The sequence below is a fragment of the Belonocnema kinseyi genome, chromosome 2 (genome assembly GCF_010883055.1).
Source record: "Belonocnema kinseyi isolate 2016_QV_RU_SX_M_011 chromosome 2, B_treatae_v1, whole genome shotgun sequence".
NCBI lineage: Eukaryota > Metazoa > Arthropoda > Insecta > Hymenoptera > Cynipidae > Belonocnema > Belonocnema kinseyi.
In genome coordinates, this window is record NC_046658.1 from 42,809,116 (window position 1) to 42,825,526 (window position 16,411).

The window sequence follows — 16,411 nt, forward strand, 5'->3', positions numbered from 1 at the left end:
GCCGTGAGACGTAGTTATGGCTGAAATTTTACCGCGATTTCTCTGGGAGCGGGTGCAATTTTCCAGATTAGCACCTGCTCCCGGCGAAATCCTGCGGTTGTCCTTATGACAAATTTTTAATTATATATGTATATTTAACAATCATTTAAAAATCAAGCGGCCCTGACAGTTACACACGTGGAGCTCAGTATTTGGAGGATGAATTGTAAAGACCTTTCTAATCCTACTATTGATATAACATATTTACCATAAAATACATTTTTTCAATTTCAAATAAATTATGTCTAATGTTTGCATTTATTTGGAATGGTTAAACTAGGATACGCCATCTGGTGACAAAAATTCGAACTAGAAAGAATAGGCACGATTTTAAAGATGCATTTTAATTTGCGCATAAGAGTGTTTTAACCATTTTTTGTTTTGGAGTTTAAAGTATTTATTGGATAATAAAAATAAGTCTTTGTCGGAAACAAAATGTTTTAGATGGAATTTACATATTATACAGTGAAAACCTACACTTTTTGACACTGATGGACGAAATGCGAATAAGATAAGAAAAAAATCGCGATTGGGAATTATTATCTGTCTCAGAAAATTTTAAAGATATAATAACCAAACTTGGTTGACATATAGAATTTACCAAAGTACAAATAACACAGGCCTGCAAATGATGGGGTCATGTCAGTTGTTGGAAATTGGAGGGTCATTTCTGAAGTAATTTTTTACGTAGAATCCGAATCCGGGGTTTGAATTGGCCCATCATGTCAGGATTTTAAGATATTTGAGGTTATGTACGCAAAAGGCGTTTTTGACTACTTTTGAGGTTTTATACAGAAGGCACAACACTTTGTGGGATTTCAACAACCCCGAACACGCCCAAGTACAAATTTTCGAGAGAAAACACCAAGTAGAAAATGTCTGCCTCAAAGTATTTAAAGCAAATGCTCAAGACATAATGGGACAGATCTCGTAATTTCAAATTGGCGTAACTTGGTAAAGAAAGATTGTAATTGAACTATGCGACTCTCATATTAAAGAGAAAGAGCAGTACTATATGATACAACTAAAGAAAAAATCCCAAAAATATTTGTGTCTTCTGTACATAACCTCAAATGTATCCAAAAACGCCATTTTTTGGGTACATAACCTCAAATATCTTAAAATCCTAAAGCCATGGGCCAATTCTGACCTCGGATTCGGATTCTACGTAAAAAATTACTTCGGAAATAACTCTCCACTTTCCACAAACAAAACCATGTTGGCCTGTGTAATTTTCAGGCTTGGCAGATATTAATTCAAAATAGAATAAATGGCCTATAATGGAATCTTCAAAAAAGCGCTTAACAAAAAGTCGCCTACAAAGCTATAATTTTATTCCAATTATCACAATAATTTAATACTCACATCTTATTTTACGATTTTGTACAGTATGAGGATGATATAAATTCCCAATTGCATCCTTGAAGAAAAAAAGAGTTAAAAACGTCATTTTTAAAACGCAGGCTTAAGAAAAAGATGATACTTTAACCAAATGAACTCAAACCATTTTATAAAAATATTTTATCATATCTTACAAATTTTTTTAATGAATCGGACTTACATTGGTTTATAATGGAAAAGTTAAATTTTGTTGTCAGTTTTTAGCGATTTAAAATATACCAAGATGCACCTAACCTATCGTGAGTTAAATTATACTACTAGTGAAAAAAATTGAGCCAAGTACTTATGTGAATTTTAATCATTTATTTATATTGAAGGTGATCATAGTTTTGAAATCACAAAATACAGCCAACTACGAATACATCTAACTATCGGTTTAGGAACAGTGTCAGGGGTTGCCTGAATATAAATAACCTCGATCACAATTCAGGCCACCAACTCTAAGGTTTCCTAAACCGGGCCTATCACATTGTCTTTAAATAAGCAAAATAATCGTACTAAAATGATGATCATTATAATAAATTGTTATATTACAGAGCTTCTTCTTTTTTTATATTTCTCTAAAGCATCAATTTACGTCTTTTTGTTATAAAATAAAAACCTTCTACATAAATAAATAAAATATTAAAATGTGTGTAGATACTGGGCGATGTTTTTCAAAAGTCGTGTTCGTTGACATTCTTTTTCTGCGAAAATATATTAATTTTTAGTTATTTAAAGTATTTGATAGAAAATTGAAATTTATTATACTTTTAGAACAAAGTCGAAGAAACTGTCAATTGGAACTATAAAAAAAGCGCCTAGAAAGCGATTGATCACTTCTTGAACAAAATCTGTAATTTTTGAATTAATAATTTCACGTATTTTTTTATTCATTGCAGTTTTTATGTAACATATCGTAGTCCCATAGCCCTGGCCATTTCGTGTCAGGTCGGGTACACAATTTTGAAGTCTTAATGTAAAACATAGGCATATAGAAACTGTATACATCTTATATGGTTCTATACATCATTTTGTCCAATTGTATAAGTTTCTATCAGGCATTTAATAGAGGGTACGGTTACACGACACTCTTTTTGGAAACCTTCATTGGTCCTCAAGTAAATTTAGGGTAGTCGCTGGACCGGGAATAGACAGTGAATCTATTTCTTAACCGGAAATTTTAGAAATTTTCAGAAAAAAATCTGTCCAAGTTCGATTTTAAGTTTTAAAAATAATTAGTTGAAATGATATCTCTTTCAATTATAATATCATTCAGTTTATAATGCGTAATTAAAAAATCTTTACCTGAAAAATTCTCTATTTTAGATTTTTATTTTTAAGCTTATATTTTTAATTTAAAGAATTTTAACGTGCAGTCTTGAAGACTTAAACAATTACAAATTTTTAACTTTTGAAGTTGAAAATTTTTGATTAAAAACAGTTTTATTTTATCAACTGTAAATATAAATAAATCATTTTTAAAATGGATCTGTACTTTAAGTATTAAAAATTGAACAATAATTGATTTGGAAAACGATTCTAAATCCGTGGATAGTTGAAGAATTTTCAGATTCGTAATTAATTCGTAATTAAAGGCTTTTATTAAATTAAAAATATTGTTTCAGTCTAAATTATTAAATTTGTAACCCATTTAATTCTAAAAAATTTAATTTAGAAAAAGGATAATTATTTAATACTTAGCAATATTTGACTAATAATTTAATACGACTAAATTGAAGACAAATGTTGAAAAGTAAACAATTTGAAACTTTATTTTTTGACATAGAAAGCTTTGAATTGCTAATATTTCCAAAAGCTTTTAACATTTTAACGTCACATTTTTATTGTTCTATTTAATGAATTGTTAATTTGTAAGCGAAATTGTTGAATTTTGTTGTATAAATAATAATTGAACTCGTATTATTTGTACAAAAATGTGAGTAATTTTAAGATATATTCAGAAGTTTTGAAAAGATTTTAATTAATTTAAAACTTAAAATGATATCAAGTAATTTAAACGAAGTTTGGGAAAAAATCTTTTAGAACTTAAACATATGTTAAAAGTGAATAAAATTTTTAGAAAATCCTAAACAAATTTTTTAAATCCTTAAAATTCTTCTCGGGTCGTTTTTAATAAAATTGGAATTCTCTTGAAATATTTTTGAATATTCTGTTAAAATAATTTTTCAAAAGGAAGAATCATTTTCAATTTTCCTAGGAGTTTTAAGAACATGTTTTTGTTCGTTTGAAGCCTTTCACAATTTTAAAAAAGCCTCTAATTTTTTTTAAACTGCAAAAATCTACATTTTGTTTTAAATTAGGTTATTAGTATTTGCACCGAAATTTCGTTACGAATAACCAATTTTTTTCGGTAAACACACTTTTTTAAAATCGTTTGAAATCATTTCAAGTTCTAAATTATTTTTTTTATCTTTTTGAAACTTTTAAATATCTCTTTAAATTACTCTAATTGTTTCTAAAAATAATAAGTGTTCAATTGTTACTTAGAAATCCAAATTTTAAGGACATTTTTTTTAATTCGCAGGATTTTCTAAAATTAGTAGAAAAAATTCCATTCATTTTTTAAGTTATTGAGAAATTTAAAAAAAATTTAAAACTATTTCAGGATTTCTCAAGATTTTGAGATGCAATTTTAAAGTTTTTCAAGGATGCTTAAACTATTTAAAATGAAAATAATTTTAATTCTATTTTAAGAACTTTTAAGTTGAGAAAGATTTAATTTTAAAAATATTTAGTGGTCCAAAATAGCTAAATAATATAATGTTGACAATTTTTAAAGTTAATTGATTGATTCTTTAATTTATAGTATTAGAAATTTTAACCTGGATTTATATTTTTGGAACCTAATCTAAATCTTTGAACTCTTTAATTTATGTATGTTAAAAATTCTTAATTTTGCAGTTTAAATTCATTAAACTTGAAATTATTCAGTTAAAAAGTGTTAGTACCTTCCAGTTTATACGTGTAAATTATTTAACAATTCAATGGAAAAATTTTGAATTTAAAACCTTTTAACTTGAATTTTAAAAGTTAAAAATTAAAGAGCTCCACTTTGAATGCTTTAATTTTTTTATTACTTGTATTTTTATTGTTTATCTTTATATTTCGATTTTTAAAATTTTATTGACCGGGAAAAATATTTGCGAACCTGGAAAAAACCGGGAATTTTGTTCTTTGATTAAAAAGGTCACCCTGAAATTACTCTGTTTACCTATCTAAGATGATTATTCTCTGATTATCTGCTTTTGAGGTGTCAATAAAAGCATTAACATTATAATAAACGTTTTGCATAGTTATTTCCATCGATACCGGCTACATTATTAATAAAAAGGTTTAACCCTCACATCACAAGGTGGTGTGTTTTAGTTGTCCTATGCACGTGGAAATGGATGAGGGTCACTAAGTCATGCTACAGATGTTTAGAGAAGCGATAATATGAATTTTTACTGTGCTATTTGGAATATGTGATACGTATCTTTTTCATGTTTTTAAGTATCTTTGTATGCTGTTTTTTATGCTGATGTTTGTGAAACTGCATTTTTTTGGTCAATACATTATGAACGTTACTGCAAGAAGTTACTTAATCATTTATGAAATATATTATGTGTTACGGACTATGTACAGTCTTTGTGTTTCCTATAACTGCAAAAAATCTAAGAAATGGAATTTTCTCATTATAATTGAGCAGAAAATGATTGAAAAAGTCCTTTGAATAATTGTATGATTTTGTGAAATATCCTAGAAACAATATTATACCATAAATCTCTTCGTAATGTGTTTCAAAATGACTGGGGTGTGGAGACACCCCACCTTGTGGTAAATGAGACTCTGTCTCACCTTGTGGTGTGAGGGTTAAGTGGCCCTTTTCTTGTGGAGAGTTTGTAAATCATAATCAACGAAAGAACTACATCATCAGATTCCGTCTTTATATACTGCATTGTGTCCAAGATATACCGCGCGCCGATATGTTTTGGATAGAGTGTAGCATAGACGTGTAAGTCAATTATTTTGACATTAGTGTTTCCTTTTGACAACAAAAATTCTAAATTTGAAAGTGTCCTAAACGTACCGACTGTCCCCTATATTGCAATAATACTAACTACTATCGGCGAGAAAATTCGAGTCCTCTGGCTTTGACGTTGAATAAGTATGTGAAGAAAAAATCGTAGGTTAATGAAAAAGGTCTCATTTTAAAGGTGCAAATGTTGTACGTTAATGAGCCGAAAAGTAATGTTAGAAAAAATTATTTGTAGCTTACAGATCGGAAAATACGATGAAAAGTGAGGAAATTTGATAGCTTCTAAAAACAGTGAACTTTGAAGCATAGTTTTTTATAGAAAAAATAATAGGGAATATCTGAAAAAATTCATGGTGGTACATTACACATTTTTGAACAGATTTCCGTCGAAAAATTTGTAAAATATAAATAATTGTTCGTTTTTTGTGAATAAATATGCGAGCGCACTGTCTTCAGTTCTAATGAAGATAATGAAGTGATTTAAATTGTAGGTAGTTATTTGAACTATCTGTAATAATTTACAATTTGAAGGAAGTATGTGCTTCTTGCTGTCTTCGTAAAAATTGCGATATTTGAAGTCAGTTTTTTATATAGGAAAGCAAGTGCGAGAGCCCAGCGTGGAGCCGTTTTTTCTGGCGATCGGCCTCGGTTTTCCTCAAGACAGGGAAAGGGTTTGAAGGCCATAGTGAGGCTCGAAGGCACAAGTTGGGTTGGTCGGGTTGAGGAAAACCGAGGATGATCCCCTGAAAAAACGGCACCATGCTGGGCTCTCGCACTTCCTTTCCTATATAAAAAACTGACTTCAAATATCGCAATTTTTACGAAGACAAAAAGATGCACATACTTCCTTTAAATTTTAAATTATTACAGATAGTTCAAATAACTACCTCCAATTTAAATCACTTCATTATCTTCATTAGAACTGGAGATAGTGCGGTCGCAAATTTATTCACAAAAAACGAACAATTATTTATATTTTGCAAATTTTTCGACGGAAATCTGTTCAGAAATGTTTAATATACTAGCATGATATTTTTCAGATTTTTCCTAATATTTTTTCAATAAAAAAATATGCTTCAAATTTCACTGTTTTTAGAAGCTATCAAATTTCTTCACTTTTCATCGTATTTTCAGATCTGTAAGCTACAAATAATTTTTTCGAATATTACTTTTCGGCTCATTAACGTACAACATTTGCACCTTAAAAATGATACCTCTTTCATTAACCTACCATTTTTTCTTCACATACTTATTCAACGTCAAAGCCAGAGGACTCGAATTTTCTCGCCGATAGTAATGTAGGCTACTATATTAGACAGGAATATGCAACTGCCATTCTGGTTCCTGGACAGAACGCGGGAAACAGTTCGATAAGCATCTCGTATAGTTTAATTAAAATTAAGTTTAGAATATAAGAAAAATGGTCTACTGCAGTACTCCGTTTTGTAAAAATAGAAGCGAGGATGGATTTAAACTTGACCGTTTTCTACTGGGACGAAGAGAAAGTCTGTCAATGTGGATCATAAACTGTAGACGCGACAAATGGAAACCGAATTTAAATTCAAGATTATGCGAAGTTATTACTAATATTTATGACTATGACAATATAATTCAAATATAGGGGTTCTGATGATTATTTTTACATATAATTAAATTGCCTATGAGCATTTTTTTGCTATATTGAAGCGAAATGAGATCCAGAAGACAGTAGGGTTAGGAAGCTGTTTTTCTACAGAACGACGCGCATTAACCCACGCAAATAAAAAAGACGTATGATGTGAAATATAAATAGCTATCATAATAAACTCTTGAAAAAGTATTGTATTAATGTTTGACCTATAGTCTATTATTATTTTATGATTTGTTAATATTTATTTTTAAAATCACGATTATAATTTTAGCGCACGCCTATTTATAAACTGAGTAAAATTTCGTTTGCAATCATAATTTTTGCAAGAGCTACTTTTTGGCAAATGTGTGGGTTAAAAAATCATATAGCCGAATTTAAATATTTCATATATTATATCATATTTAATTTTATTTATAATTTATGTTTTGATAACAATTCTTCAGTATAATTTAAAAATAAATAATCTATATCATGTAAGTGTATTTATACAGGGTGTCTAAAAAGTCCCGGGACGGTTGGATATTTCCTCAGGTAAAATATTTTTCAAAAAAGTGAAGGTCATTCCTGAAGTAAATTTCAACGAGGAATTCAATGGTGACCTTCACTTTGACCTTGAAGTATACCCCCATGGCTTTTTGAAGGTGAACTTTGTTTTTTTTAAATAGAAACTCCCTTTTTTTACATCTGCAATCGATAGAGCGGAAAATTCTACGTTCAGGTACGTACCCAAGTCATAGGTCAATTGTAACGTTCAAGGTCAGTTAGAGGTTATTTGAAATAAACAAAGTTTTCCAAGAGATCAGTGCAATTCCTGAAGTAAATTTCAACGAGAAATTCATTGGTGAGCTCGGCATAGATCTTGGTGATGATTTCCAATGTTTTTTTCCAAGAAGTTTACGTTTACGTTTAGCATTACCCAGGAACAACGACGTGGGCGTAGTAAATTGTGTTCCGTTTGGGGTGCTTGATTAGCGTGAGTCCCTTTGCCTCTCAAGCTTCAGTGAAGATGTTCGAACTGAAAACCTTGAGCTTCTTGACAAAAAACTATGCGATTGTAAAAATGAGTTACCGCATTACGAATCATCTCCCTATCAATCAAAGTAACCTGTTGCAGAATCCGATTCTGCAATTCGTCTAAGCTTTGCGGTTGCGTTGAGTATACTTTGCTCTTTAAATAACCCGGAAGAAAATAGTCGAGAGGCGTCAGATCAGGAGATGTAGCAAGCCACTCGATTTCACACCTTCTTCCAATCCACCTTTGAGGGAACTGAGTATCCAAATATGCTCGAAACTTCCTACCGTAATGAGTCGCTGCTCCGTCCTGCTGGAACCAAATATTTTGAAAATTATTGACTGTAATCTCCTTATTCTTGGTACAATTTGGTTTCTGAGAAACTCTTCATATGCACGGGCATTGAGATAACTATCGATGATTAAAGGGCCTATCAATGTATCATGCAAGATACCGGCCCAAACATTAATCTTTTGTGGATATTGTGTGTGACTCTCCAACATCCAATCAGGATTTGTGTCGGACCCTTATCTATAATTTTGCCTGTTAACTTCACCTTTTACAGTGGAAGTAGATTCATCTGAGAATACTGTATTGTACAAGAAAAGAGGATCTCTATCAATTCTGTCCATCATAATTTCATAAAATTCAACCCGACGATCAGGATCGTCTTCATTGAGCTCTTGTACCAGATGAACTTTGTAAGGATGGAAATTAATGCTTTTTAATATATTTCGCACTGTCTCCGGGGCAACGTCACGCTCATCACTAGCTCGACGTAAACTAAGGTGTGGGTTTTCAACAAATGCTTGGGCTATATCCATCTGCATCTCCTCAGATCCTGCAGATTTTGGCCGACTCAAAATCAACAAAAGAAATAACTGTAAGACGCTTTATGAATCATGAATCTATCAAGGACCTTCAGAGAACTCTCTGAAGGTCCTTGATAGATCCATGATTCATAAAGCGTCTTACAGTTATTTCTTTTGTTGATTTTGAGACAGGATTTAACCTTTCTCCATTACGAAAAGTGCGATTAAAAAGCAAACGAACTTGATCATAAGATGGAACTCGATCTCCCTAATTACGCATCATTAATACAGATACCCTCTCTCGTTCCGAAAGTTTAGCTTGCGCCATGATAATCTTTTAGCGAAAGATAGTAAGTATGTACTCGTAGTATGTAAATTTAGTTTCGATTCTTAATATTCGTATGGAAAAACGGTATATGACTTATGGTATTGCCTTAGGTATTGACTTAGGTATCGAAAAACGGTATAGCACGGTATAACTCTTTGGAGAGGAACAGAACTCTCACCAGAACACCTGGAACTCTTAATTATAAATTTCCTTATGATTTTACAATATTCAAAACGCTGTAACCAAGATCAATTAGGAGCTCACCAATGAATTTCTCGTTGAAATTTACTTCAGAAATTACACTGACCTCTTGGAAAACTTTGTTAATTTCAAAAACCTCTAACTGACCTTGACCGTTACAATTGACCTATGACTTGGGTACGTACCTGAACGTAGAATTTTCCGCTCTATCGATTGCAGATGTAAAAAAAGGGGGTTTCCATTTAAAAAATTAAGTTGACCTTCAAAAGGTCATGAAGGTCAAAATGAAGGTCACTGTTAAATTCCTCGTTAAAATCTACTTCAGGAATGAGGAAATATCCAACCGTCCCGGGAATTTTTAGACACCCTGTATAATTCACTATCAATTTAACGATTTTGAATTTGGCGGGGAACCAGAATGTCAGCTTGCATATTCCCATCTAATATAGTACCTTACCTAATCTGTATTAGAAAGTATTGCTATAGTTATAGAATCAGAATTAAAACGGACTCACTACATTCGAATTTTTAGGTGACTATTGCATTAAACAAAACGCGTAATGCATTAACCAAATATAAATTAAACCTCCTAGAACAATACCCCAATTTTGGATTTAATTTAACTTGATTGTCAACGAGTTTCCCTTAATCTCAAACTCAAACGCATGTTTGATGTTGTGAACATTATGAGAAAGTTTTTAATAAAAGGGTCCGCATGCTGAGTATGTTACATCTCCAACGTGCGCATTATAATACTTGATTTTCAAGACAGTTCTAGGTAAAAAAAATTATTTTAATGAAAAATCTTTACAATACATAATTACAGGCAATAAATCATATAATGTTACATAATAAAACACTGAACTATATCGGTGTACGCGGAAATAAAAGGTAAAAATGCAAAAATAAATTTTCTGAACTTGTTGCTTTTTATCTGCATTTCTCTATAAAAATGATAAAGGTTATAATTTTTATAAATATTTTATTTGTTAAGAGTAATAAGCCAAAGTTAACATTTTTTTAAGTTGGAAAATTCGATTAATATAAAAGTTTCAATATATTGAGAAAAAAATAGCAGGTCTAGATTTTTACTTTTTTGTATAAACAAAAAATTTTACTAGAATCTCAATTATCCTAAATTATAATTGAGAAGATTCATATAGTTGCGACTGAAACTTTTAATGGAGGAGACACAATAAGAACCGCTACACGAAGGTGAGTAAACTGTAAAAATGTTATTAAGAATATACTCTTACATTATTTCGGGTGGGTTATAAGAAATCTAAAGAAAAAATACCATTTGAACTTATTAAAACATTAAATCTCTCATTAATCTCCTATCAATATATTCTTTATTGATTTGGAAATTAGCTTATCTGAAGTATAATCGAATCTATCCACACATATTTAAAATCATTTAATATAGTCTTCTGAGGAATTAAAATATTTCTCATATCTCAACGTTAACTAATAACATTTGCGTATTTGATTGTGAGATTTTCGGTGTAAGTTTTGTTAAATTCGCTGCTTCTGGATTGAAAAATCATTATAGGAAAGTCTTCAGAAATCAGCTCGATTAATGTAAAAATAAAGATACATACTCCTATTTTCCTTACTGAAGAAATTAGTTAACAAAATAATGTTGTTGCCTGATTTAAAAAAAAGAGTTTTTTTTTAACAATTTATACTTATAGTGCTTTTAAAAGATATGCAATTACAAATTTGTGGATGCCTAGTTTCGGCAAAAAATCATTGAGCTTTTTTTTTTAATTTAGTATATTGCTGGGCGAAGTGAGGTAAATATCCCAGTAATCGTGACGTAAATAAAAAATAGAAGTGTTGACATCTGATATTCCTGAATATTCGTATATTTGAATTTTACTATTTATAAGTTCTTATATTTATTTCCCTTTCTAAACATGATTTTCAAGTGTTGTTGTTCGCTACAAAAACGGCATGTGAACTGCATTACAAAATGCTGTTATTTTAGACCAATATGTAAAATAATATAATCAAACAAAAATGCTATTATCATTTACAGAATTAAACCTTCATTGAAGAACACATTTTAATTTAAGTACACATTTCAATACAAAATACTGCTTTGAAATGTCCAATTCTTGAGATTTTCCGTAAAATAGAAAAATCTATCTTTCAGAATGTCTTCAGATGGTCCAACTTTGCTCGCCCTATAATGCTTTTCCATGGGACCTCTTATGGTTTATATTTTAAAATACTTTAGAAATCGTGTGAGGTTAAATCATTTTTTATTCGATTTGAAATGATAAATTGACTTAATGTTAAATCCGAAGACACCCTAGAAGTTTGACATCGTCTATTTCACTCCTTAGGAGATATTCAACGGAGAAAGCGACTGGTTTAACCAAACTCACGTATTCTTGCCAGAAGAAAATTTAAGAGTAAGGTTTGTTTTTGTAGTTCTTACGGTCTTCAATAATTAAAAGAATATAAAACGAAATGATTGCAAAGTTCGTTTATTAAAATTCTGTCTTTCTGAAGTTTCGGCTACCACTGCGTGTTTTTTTCAAAGAATCTAAATAATTAATATATAAATAACGATCTTTTCTTAACATATAATTATACACAATTAATTTTTTTTTAAATGAAAATAAAGAAAAATTACCTGTGCTTTTTATCCTGTAAAAACCAAGAATATTAATTTTGGAGTCAAACATCTGTCAATAGTTCATGCCAATTAAAAAATAACAATAATGACGTTGTGACACCAAATTAGATTAAAATGTAAAGAAAAACATAATAGAAAAGCCACATTAAAATTGTTAAGGCTATTTTTAATAAAAAACTACATTTAAATTGACGGAAATTCTTACGATGTTTTTGGATAACGACGAACATATAGCTTAGCAGACAAGAGACATACATTAAGGTGGTAAATTCATGAATACAGAATAAAGGCGTAATTTTAAAGCAACCTCGAATGAGGAAAGCGTGCCAAAGTAACTGGAATTTTAACTTGGTTTTGTTTATTTTATAATACTTTGATATATTTTGTTGGCATTCATGATTTCTGTCTGTAAGTTAATCGAAATATTGTGATATTTGTTTATAAAAATGGATTCCAATATGCGTCTTTTATATGTATTTTTTCCCTAGCAAGAATTTTAATATTGTTAAAATCAAAATAATAATTATAATAAATAATAATTATTATTATAGTAAAACAATAATAATTATAATAAAATAATAATAGTTAACTGTCGAAGAAAGGATTGATTTGATTCTTATTAAATCTACTTACTGAGAAAATTTAATTCTGTAAATGATATTTTAATTTTGTTTTGATTAATTCATTTTCAGTATTCTCCTAAAATAAAAGCATTATGTGATGCAGTACACATGCCATTTTCGCAGAGTACACCAAAATTTAAAAATCGTTTTTAGAAATGGAAAGAAATATTAGACTTATAAATAGAAAAATTCAACTCTGTGAACATTTAGCACTATTATATGTCGATATAGTTTTTTTTTAATTACGGCGCAACCGCGTCCAAACAATCTATTCTGTAATGATCCTGGGACTAAGGTTACGATTAGTGGGACGTTGATCTTATCTATCCAATTAAACAAAAGTTTTAACTCATTCCAATTTTCGCAGGTTATATAATGTCCAATTTTACATACACAATTTAAACAATCTTTACCATCAAAACTACTTTGGAGAAAATTTTAAATGTTAAATTGTAATTAACTTTTTTATTATGGAATATGAAAGATTTCTTTTTTTATGTAAAAAACAAATTAAACCTGAGTTGACGCTCTATTGCAGTGATCTTTCTTAGTAGATGATTATTTATTTAGGGGATCAGTTTCGTCTTCCAATTGATTTAGTGGAGGAATAAGTTCGAGAAAAATATTCAGGTTATAATGGCACAGGGAATTATATTTCTTCAAATAGTTAAAAATTGAAGAATATTATTAACTTGTATTGTTGCAAATTTAAAAGTGAGCCCAGATCTTAATAAGCTACCCATAACAGCCACTTTTTCTTATAACACTATTAAAAAAGGTTGTCTGGGATTGATTCCTTTTTCTGGGCTGCTTGAAATATGTTATCTAAAAAAAAAAAAACATTCTCCTATCCACTGTACAAAAACTAATCTGCTGCTTATTTCCCCAAATTATGAAATATTAATTTTTAGGATCTTTAATTTTTTTACTATTAGTTGGAAACTTTTTATTATACAGGGATTTTTTCTAATCGATTCTTTTTCTTATGTTTAACGAATAAAATGTTCATTTGAATAAGATTTCATCTTTTCTATTATTAAAGCCAAATAGTTTTTTATAGGCATATTAAAATATATTATTATTTTAGTTATAAATTTTTATAACGATTTAATTCCGTCTCATATTCATAAAAAATTAAACAATGATTAAAAAAATGGTACGGAGCCATTTAAAGAATCCTTGAAGAAGGCTTCGATTTCGCGTATAAACATTGCAGGGATACTGGCATATTATAAAATACTCGAAAAATTCGTGACTTTATGTTTGAATGGCCCCTAAAAAATTTTAATTCTTGTTACATTACCGTCGAAAATCGTCGGTACGATCAGCTTATTAAATTATGCGTCGAATAAGCCCTAATAGATACATTTTTGACCTTTTGAAGATAATATATTACACCAGAAAATATAAAAAATGCACGAATTTCTCGAATTTTTTACGTCGACTTTTACTTGTTACATGTCTCAAGAAATTTGTAGCAAAAATTTCAAATTTATACCACACAGTCTTTAAAGTATTATCTGTAATTTAAGACAATAATACTTAAAAATATTAATGGGTTCTTGAGATGAGACTAAAAATTACCAAACGTATCTGCTACGAATGTCAGTCGCTTTAGCAGCAAGTCTGACTATCTGCGGTGATTGCCGACTGAAACTCGACGCACACAAGTTTGAACATTTATTGTCAAATCTTGGAAACCCATGAATATTTGTGGAGTTTCATTATCTTAAATTAAAGATGAGATTTCACAGATTACATCCTGTAAATTTCAGTTTTTTTTCCATAGGTATCCTAAGCCACAGCACGAGTTGAAGTTAGAAAAAAATCTGAGAATTTCTCGGCGATCACCGCTCTTGCGGTCGATAGAAAGTAACCGCCGACTGAAACTTGGCATTTCAGACTTGGACATTTTTAGTCGTATCTCGAGAACCCATAAAGATTTTTGAAGTCTCTTGGCTTAAAATAAAGACTGTGTGGAATGAATTTAAGATGTTTGCTACAATTTTCATAGATCATGCCACAAGTTGAAGTCAATGTTCAAAATTCCGTAAATACTTGCATTCTTCTCGTAAACTTCTCACGTGGTAGATTGTCTTCAAAAGATAAAAAATATTTTTAACAGGGCTCACTTGATGCGTAATTTAATAAACTTTCTAACGGTTGAAAAAATAGTTTCTCACTCTTTTTTGAACGAGTAATCAGTACCGACAATTTCCGACGGTAGTATATGATTATTATAAACTATGAGAAATGAGAACAGCATTTTTCATGCATTTTAAATTAAACATACCCTTACGTAACTCGACGTATTTTCACTTTCTAGGGTAAATACATATTTTCTGAGAAGATAAAGCAGTTGGATCCCGTTATGCGAAAAGGATGTCTTTTAAAATTACCTGTTTTACCTGGTTGAAATGTTCTCATTGTGGATTGTGAACGAATTCCTTGAAAAGATTTCGAGGATTTTTAATGTTTTTGACAGTCATGGATTATTGGGCAGCGATATCATTTTTTATGGATGCTGATCGTGTTGTGGTAAGCAAAATTTGTTATGTAATTTAAAGGACCTTGCACGAAATGTTACGACTTTTGATCAGTTTCACGTAAATCATCATAAAACCGGAACATTCAACCAATTAGACCAAAATGCCTTTTCTGCTTCATTTGATACTTTTTCATTTACAAAGTTGTTTTTCTTCCCGCAAATGTCACCCATTATTCTTGCAATAGTGTTAGTGAGCCTAGAATTGGATTTTATATTTTATTTTAAATTTATTTTAACTTAATCTGGAATTTCTTTCACAGGAGTTTGATTACCCACACCTTTTGCTCAAAAAGGAAACAGTGGCGGCAGTCACCCAAGGATTAGAAAGTATTGAATCTTAACAAAAGCTACTGTAAATGCTAAGTTTAAATAAGGTAAACCAGTGCGAAATAAATAATGGGAAAAAGTGATTGGGTACTAGAGCAAAAGTTCTGTAGTATTTTTCTATGAGTAGCGGTATTGTAAAAAAGTTTTATACCTAGGCTTTTTGCCACTTACTTGCTATTTTAGAAATAAAAATTGAAGGTTTCGGTTTTTTTAACATGACGAAAGTTTTATTCGGTAACAGCTTATCATTTTTTACAAAGTTGTTTCATGATTAAATCTCTTAATCTTCATCGATAATATATTTTACGTGTTTTTATGATAAGTGTAGTTCGGTGCGAGGTGAATAAATGTTTAGCAACTTAATGGATTTGGCTTGAATGTCAAAGTAATTTTCTTGCTTCTAGATTGTGAGCACAAACAAGTAAGCGCTACGAACAGAACTTCTAGCAATATAATGAGATAAACTTATTCTTATTATTTTTTTTTTATATAGTTGCTGGTAGCAATGACAGTCATAGTTTCATGTTAAGTACTTGTAAGTAAATACTGCATTAATGAAAAAAAAACCTTATGAATGGCAGTCTTGGGTTATTTTTTCATGAATTTAGACACCATTCCCTTCCACATCTGATAGGAAAGGCTTAAAATGTGAATATTCTCTTCTTACCAGAAGAGCACTATCTGAACAAAATTGCAACGTGTTAAATAATAATAAAATATATGATAAATGGCTATAGTATAGTTCATGTGATGGCATTGCTATCTTTAAAATTAATTTTCCAGATTTAATTTGACATGGAGTACTTTCCCAAATGGTTTTGC

The 16,411-nt window shown here is 30.2% G+C and overlaps 1 protein-coding gene across 1 annotated transcript in view; it reads left to right on the forward strand.

The window, feature by feature from the left end:
• Nucleotides 1-16,145, forward strand: part of LOC117166928 (hrp65 protein-like) — a 33,496-nt gene extending 17,351 nt beyond the window's left edge. The window contains exons 9-10 of the transcript XR_004466330.1: nt 15,041-15,252; nt 15,523-16,145. The gene's annotated coding sequence lies outside the window, so the exon portion shown is untranslated. The remainder of the gene's footprint in view (nt 1-15,040; nt 15,253-15,522) is intronic.
• The last annotated feature ends 266 nt before the right edge of the window (nt 16,146-16,411 follow it).